Source organism: Carettochelys insculpta, chromosome 7, assembly GCF_033958435.1.
Source record: "Carettochelys insculpta isolate YL-2023 chromosome 7, ASM3395843v1, whole genome shotgun sequence".
Classification (NCBI taxonomy): Eukaryota; Metazoa; Chordata; order Testudines; family Carettochelyidae; genus Carettochelys; species Carettochelys insculpta.
The window spans coordinates 7,550,199-7,557,725 of record NC_134143.1 but is presented as its reverse complement, the minus strand read 5'-3'; the positions used below and the strand labels follow the sequence as shown (position 1 = coordinate 7,557,725).

At 49.1% G+C, this 7,527-nt stretch overlaps 1 protein-coding gene across 4 annotated transcripts in view; it reads left to right on the top strand.

The window, feature by feature from the left end:
- The first annotated feature begins 417 nt into the window (after positions 1-417).
- The window catches only part of MARCHF8 (membrane associated ring-CH-type finger 8), a 155,304-nt gene continuing 148,194 nt past the window's right edge, over positions 418-7,527 (top strand). For all 4 annotated transcript variants that reach the window (XM_074999871.1, XM_074999868.1, XM_074999869.1 and 1 more), the window contains exon 1: positions 418-561. The gene's annotated coding sequence lies outside the window, so the exon portion shown is untranslated. The remainder of the gene's footprint in view (positions 562-7,527) is intronic.

Sequence of the window (7,527 nt, the reverse complement as noted above, 5' to 3'; positions counted from 1 at the left end):
AGAGCCTGGTCACACTCACACACACACACCCTTAACCTCCCCGCAGGAAGATTCCCAAGGGACTCCTCCTTGCACCCCCGCGCCCCAGTCCAGCGCGGGGGCTCGCGCGCTGCCAGGGGCGGCTTCGCCCTCCTCGCTCCCACCCACGGGCCAAAGAAAGGGGACGAGCAGCGGGCACGGGTGGATGTGCACCACGGGGGCCAGGGGCCTCCGGGCGCCGCTTCCCCCCACCCCCACGGGGGCCTGAGGGAGCCGCGGCCGCCGCTCACCCCCCCCCAGGAACCGGGGGGGGGGGCGCGTTCTCGGGGCCCCGCCCTCCCGCGCGAGGCCCCGCCTGCGGCGCTGCCAGGCACCCCGGCTCTCGGCTGAGGCCCGCGCCCCGCCCCCGGCCATGGCGGCGGGGGCGGGGCGGCGCCGTGTAAACAGGAGCCGGGCAGGCGCTGGATCCCGGCTGCCCGCGGCCGGCCACTACCCCCGTCGGAGCCGCCCCGAGCCCGCTCGCCCGCCCGGCCATGGGCAGCCGCCGCTGGAGCCGGCCTGGGTCCCGCGCGGGGCAGCGAGGTGAGCGCGGGCGGGGGCGGGAAGGGGCTCGGCGGCGCCGGGGGGCGAGTGGCCATCGCCCCCGGGTCGGGCAGCGCGGGGCGGCTCCCTCCCTCCCTCCGGCCCGGCCCGGCCCCCCCGAGCTGCGAGGGACTCCCGCGGCTGGGGGCAGGGCCCTTCCTTCCTTCCTTCCCGGGGCGCATTTCCAGCCCACCCCCCTCAACAGCCGCCCGATCGCTTCGGGGCCCTTCAAGGGGGCGCCTGTGCCCCCATCCGGTGAGCCGGCAGGGGCGTCCCCCCATCGGCGCTGACAGCCGGGGGGGGCGGCGTGGGGGTGCTGGGGGGATCCCCGGGAATCCCCTCCCCCGCCGGAGGTGCCCGTCCCTCTCCCCGCTCGCCCCACGCCGGGGGGACGGGGGCTCCGTGCCCCACGAGGCCCCTTTGGCCCTTGGGAGGGTTGGCTGCGAAGTTGGGAACGTTTTGCTGGGGATCCGGCCTGGGCCGGTGTGAGAGGTTCCTGTCTGCGGTGGAGCTGAATAGGACCCTGGTGGTAGCTTGTGCTCCAGATACCACCCGGGTCTACGGGCCAGCTTGCTCGCTGCTGACTTTCGGATCTTGGCGTGAGGGCTGTTGGGCTGCTTCGGGAGCAAGGGTGAAATTATTCACGGGGACATAGAATTGGCGATTATGGGGCCAAATTTTGGGCAGGTTTATGCTCTGCATGGCGGTCAGATCGGACCTAAATCAGTGCAGGATCAGGTGCCAGAAGAAAAGGACTGGGATTTTATTTTTCAGTTCCAGTAGTTAAAATTTATATTCCCAGTATTTCATTTCCATCAGTGCAACGGTTCTGCTCTGAAAAATGTTGGTTTCATGTTTATGCTTTGTGTTTCTACAGCTGATAGTCTCAGTTTACTCGTTCAGTGATTTCCCCATGCCCATAACTGCCTTCCGTCACCCTCGCTATCTCTGAGTATTATCGTGGAAGGTATAAATATGATGGAATACTTAGGACCCCTCTTTTAGTAGGAAGGTATCACTCTCAGGCAGTTGCTTTTCAGAAGAAAGCCACACCTTGAATATTTGCATTAGCAGGAAATGGAGAACATGAATTTTTTTTTTAGTTTTAAACTAATGGTAGAAACGAAAATTCGTAACACTTGGAAAATGATTTTCACGACTTCAGGAACTAATTGCCAGATAGAAAAGACGGCAAGAAAATTTCATCTTTTCTTCTTTGCGGTTAATTTCAAGTGCGAGGGAGAAAGTTGGAGTATTGACATTTGCTGGTTTAAAATTGAGTTCTGTAAGACTTAAATGCAGGATAGTTTGCAGTGCCTATATTGTATAACAGGTGTCTTAATTCTAAACTTCCAAGAATAGTAAGTTTATATAACAGAACAACTGCATAATCACATAGGAGATAAGCCAGTGGCATCTTGAGACAGCAGGTGGAGAGTGAGATGGTGGAAAGGAGAGAGGAGAAAATTTAAATTGACCCGTGGATGTGACAGTAACACTGTGTCCTTGAGCTAAGCATCAGTGCTTACACGAGTGGGGGCAGGGAGAGGGTGGCTTGTGCAACCCCAAAGGAGGTTAGGAACAATGCAAGGCTGAAGATGGCTGTGGCCTTGTCTACAGTAAGAATATTGACAAGAAATCCAGGGGCTGTAATAGATGATAACATCCTAAATGGAGGTAATGAATTTGACTGGAGATACCAAGGGCATTACTATTATGGACATAACTCTGAATGAGTAACACCTCCACCATTCACAGGTGAGGTACAGGATATTCCCTTCCACTGCTGGTCTTTTGTGATAATTGATCTACTCTGGGCAACATGCCATGGTCTCTCCACTGCCAGCCTGCTTTCCTTATTCCCAGTTCATGGACTGACAGTGGGATGAGGCCGCTGGCAGAGGGACTAATTGTGGGAGAAGGAGAGGTAGGATGCTAGACAAGATTTTCATTGGGATGCAAAGTGGAAACTCAGCCTCACGCCACCTCCCCCATGCAGCCTGGAGCTTGCTGAAAGCCATGCTGCCTGTGGATTAGCAAAAGATCACTACCTAAATTAAGATGCAGACCTTTACCTGTAGTTTATTAATTAAGCTGTTGTAGCAGGACTATGAGTGACTTTAAAAAGTATCACTGGCACTCCTACTGTACATAGAGGTCAAAAAGGCAAATTTCATCACTTTACCTTGGACGGGTTATTGGTCCCTGAATTAGTGTGTTGTCATGCTGTTACTGGTCAGCAGACTGAGTCAGTTCACTTTGCAGAAGACAGCACTTCCTTTACAGTAATTGTCATTGCAGTAACATTTAGTGTGAAAGGGTATTTCAACAGGGCCACCGACTTACTTTTGAGGCAACTAGCCAGACAGAATTGTGTTTACAATAAGTAAGGCATGTCAAAACTTTAAGTTATTCTTACTGACTCAGAATGCAAATGTAGTGTCTTCTGAGGAGCTCAAGGCACTACACAAGCATAAAATGTAACTTCAACTTCCTGTCTCTCCCTCGTTTGCACAGATAAAAAAAACCAAGGCATAAAATATAATCCAGTTTTGAAGGTTTGTTTGTTTTTTGGTAGAAGGACGGCTACTTTTAAACCATTTACTGAATGTCCGGGGCACGGAGGGTGGTGTTAAAGTGTTCTCCTGTAGATTTATTTATGTTCCGTTTCTTGATGTCTGTCTGATATGTGCCTGTTTATCCTTTGGCACAGACACAGTTTGGTTCCTCCAATATACGTGCCTAACCACATAAGCCACACCCTCAGGGGCTCATATGCCTGCATGTCCAGTAACCGGATATATGCCATCAAGGGTCAGCAATGCCCATCTGCTGTGTGTGTTTGGACAAACTGGATAAACAGGCGCAAATCGAATATCAAGAAAGGGAAACAGGTGAATTGGAGCTCATTTGTAAACTCCAAACTATACAATTAGGCCTGAATAAGGATCTAAGTTGGTTAATGTTCTACAGAGGCAACTTCTTCTTGATGGATGTTCATATTTCTCCGTCACCAACAGTGAATGGCCCCCATTACCCCCAACTGATCACACTAATTTACAATGGAGAGTAACCTCTTCCTTTTGCAGTAATTTTCTTACATGTATACCTGCCTTTGTATTCCACTCCAGTTCATCTGGTGGTGTGTGTTTTATCCAGGAAAGTTTATGTCCTAATGAATTCTGTTAGTCTCTAAGGTGTTGCAGGACTCCTCATTGGTTTTTACAGATATAGACCTGCATGCTATCCCTCTGAGACTTTATATGTGATTATTGCATTTGGTCTATAGGAGTAATTACTGTACTAGATCAGGCCAGGAGTTTATCTCCAGTGTCCTGTCTCTGATTAACAGCTAGCGCTAGCTGCTTCAAGGGAAGAAGCCCTGCAGTACTAGGCAATTATGGGCTAACCTGCTCCCAGGGAAAGCTACAGGTTGGCTTGTACTCCAACATGAGTATCTTATTTTGGACATTTTTTTTTTTAAAGTTTACTTTTAGCTATTGTTAACCTGAATTGTTTAAAGCAGAGGATTCATTTACTTGCCTCATGCCAGAATTTGAGAAAAAGCCAATCCCACACAGAACTGGGACAGTCGAAGACTGAGTGAAAAATGCAGATTACTCATAACCTGAATCTGAATGCAGATTACTCGTAACCAGTGCTTTTTTTTTTTTTTTCTTTTTTTGTATCAGTACTTGCCGGTACCGAGTACCAGCACCTCGGCAAGCATGTGTTTACAGATTTATGGGATGAGCATAGCCTTGTCAAACATGGCACTAGCCAAAGCATTACTCAAGAAAACTCTTATTTAAATACTCTAGCTGGGTGAAGAGCACCTTACTCCAGCCTCCCTGGTAGTCCCATATCAGTGGCTAATTTATATTGCCTGGGATCTTCTCCCTTCCTGTGAAGTCTAGCTGTGGTCTTTTCCAGAGCAGCCCTGACCTGGGGGCACATACCCAACACCAGAAAGTGGCTGCCAGATGCAGTATGAGGCATACAGTAGTATGCCTTGCTGCGTGAGCCACCAGCCCACCCAACAGAAGGGAAAATATATTCTCAGGTGTATCCCAACAGCAGTAAGGCCTTCAGCTGTATTTGCAATCACAATAACTACCAGCTCCCAGAAGCTCTGGACCATAGGACACCTCTACCAGCATAGTTTCAGAGGGGTGGTCATGTTAGTCTGTTTCAGCAAAACAATGAGGAATCCTGCGGCATCTTAATGTCTGATGCATGGGTCAAGAGACTCTTTCCAGTTCAGTCTTTCTCTTTGATTTCATTCTGGCAACTAGTGACGTCTCTGGAGGTTCACCTCCAGCTTGCTGGGGGGAAAAAGGCAAGAATGGCTTCGTATCTGTGTCTTTACAACTCTTTATTGGTCCTGTACCGGGCTGCTCAGGTTCCTTGGACATCTGGGCTTTTCAAATGGAAGGCGGGTAACATAACTCTTTGCACCCTCAAGTGGATTCTTCCCTTCTGTCTCCCTAAATTTGGGGTGTGTTTTAAATACTGCAATGGCAGCTTTTGCCATAGTAGCTGACTCCCTCACAATACATTTTTACAGCAAGCCTGCAAAGCATTCCATCATTCGTATTTGTTTAACTGTTTCAAAGCCCTGAAAGGGGGTTGTTCCATATGTCAAGGATTCATAGAACAAATCTTAAATAAAAAGTCAATGAATGGGGTTTTCATTAGCATAGTAATGACATTTGTGCGTGCCCCAAAAATATGCAATCTACCCCTAAATTTTTAAAAGCATTTCAGAATGCAAAAAAGGAACTGAAAAGAGATCATATAAATGGTACCCTCTTACTAAATGCATGTGCTTTCTCTGTGTGTTTGGTGTCAGAGCTTCTGACTTTGTTGACCAAACTAAGTTGTTACCACAACTGGCTCTTGTAGTCATTAGCCTTGATTAGCCAACACAGCTATGGAAGAGGGGATTGAATTCTGTTCCCCTCAGTAGGGCTGTTTGCTAAGGCCTAGTATACACACACAAATTACATTGACCACTTGCTGCTCTGAACATTGCAGGCCATGAATGCTGTGGTTTGTTCAAGCTAACTCCTGGTGTAGATACAACTGTTACCAGATGTCATTTTTTGTTGACTTAGTTATTGACTCCCAATCTACACTGAAGGGAAAAGTCCCTTTCTTTGATATAGGAAGTGTTTAACAGCAGTTCTACTGTAGCTGTGCCACAGCAGCAACTATAGTAAACCCCCAACTTACATGTAGGTTGCATTCCCAGATAAACAGGTACAAGTCAAATTTCATGCAAGTTGCAGGAGCCAGGAAACTGACCAGCACTGCTGCGCTGGTCAGTTTCCTGGCTCCTGGGACTGGAGGGCAGCTGCTAACCAGGTGGTAACCTGGCTCCCAGTTTTCCTCAGCTTGGGGATCCAGGAAACTGACCAGAACTGGTCAATTTCCTGTCTCCTGGGACTGGTGGAGAGCTGGGAGCTTCCTGGTTCCCAACTTCCTGCCATTCCTTGGGGACAGTAAACTGACCAGTGCAGCAGCTCTCTGCCACTCGTGATTTCGGCTCGCATTACTCCAAGTAATGCAGAAGTCGAAATTGCATAAAGAGGGGTTTTGCTGTGCAGTACTATATGCTTACCCTAAATCTCAGGCCTTGCAGATGGTGAGGTTGCACAGATGTTGCTAAGAGCAGAATTTACTTTGCGGTGTGCCAATAGCTTTGGGCATCTGAAGTCAGGAATTTCAGCTGTTGAGAGAATTTGAGTCATATTAGCAGGTGTAGAGAGCAAACCAGACTCCAAGTGTGGCATCAACTTGTGCTTCCTGTTTGCTAACCATTTAATAGGATATGGGGAAGAGGAGGGAGTCAATTGAGTATGTTGACAATACTGCCAGTGATGATAGGGATCTTTCCCTCTTACACAGGGAACCTTCATTTTAGTTAAATTTGTCATTACCACCACAGGAGCCAGTCACTGGGAAGAGCATCCTGCAAACACAACCCAGTCCTGCAGCAAGCTGAGGGAGCTCCTAGGAGGACTATTTATATCTGCTCTCACTGTCACTGGCTCCTTGGGTCACCCAGGACAGAGGAGTAATCTCTTTGATGTCTCTATTTCTAGTTGTAAAAGCACAGCATGTTATGGAGGGTGAATCAGCATGAAGCCACTCTGTCCCCTGTTATAATCCCTTGTAACTACAAAATCTTCTGTCACAAGAGTAAGGTGAATAGAAAGATCTCAGTGTATTACTGTATTCTAATTCTCTTATCCGATGAAAGATGGATGGGAATAAGCAGGTGTATTTCAGTATAGAAATATGTTCATAGCTTAGACTTTTCTGGAGTAGGAGATTGATGTCTCCTCTCTTCCCATGTACAACTGTGCTGGACGTCTGGCACTGTGTACCAGCAGTGCTTCCATCTGTCTCCTGTTTTCCGTCTGTTTTCAAAACATACTCTCGACCACTTGGAGGGTAAAAGCTGAGCTCTAAATATACAGGCTCATGAAAAGGAGGGAGTCCCAATCAAGAAGGCCAGAGCTGACGAGGTCAGTTCAGTCAGGGAGGATGTGGCCCATGATCAGCAGCTGATGGGGAGGTGTAAACACCAAGACTACATCTACACTGGAAGCATCTGTCAACAAAGTTGTCAACAAAACCTCTGTTGATAGTGCATCTACACCTGTAAGTGGCTTGGCAAAGCGATCCGCGCTGCCAACAGTGTGTCCCCACACAGCTAGGCCTCTCTGTCGACAGATGGGGACCTGGAAGCCCACAGACAGGGGTCGTATGGCCAGCAAGCCACATGTGCCCTTAAAAGGTTTGCCCCTGCCAACAGTTGCTCCCTGTAGCTCAGAGCCTGTGTGGCCCCAGGAGGGGCCATGCAGGCAGGAGCAGTGGCAGCATGAGTCCTAAGGCAATTCTCTGCTCCAAGCGCTGAGCCGTGGAGCAGGACCAGACCCCAGACATGCCCTGGTCCTA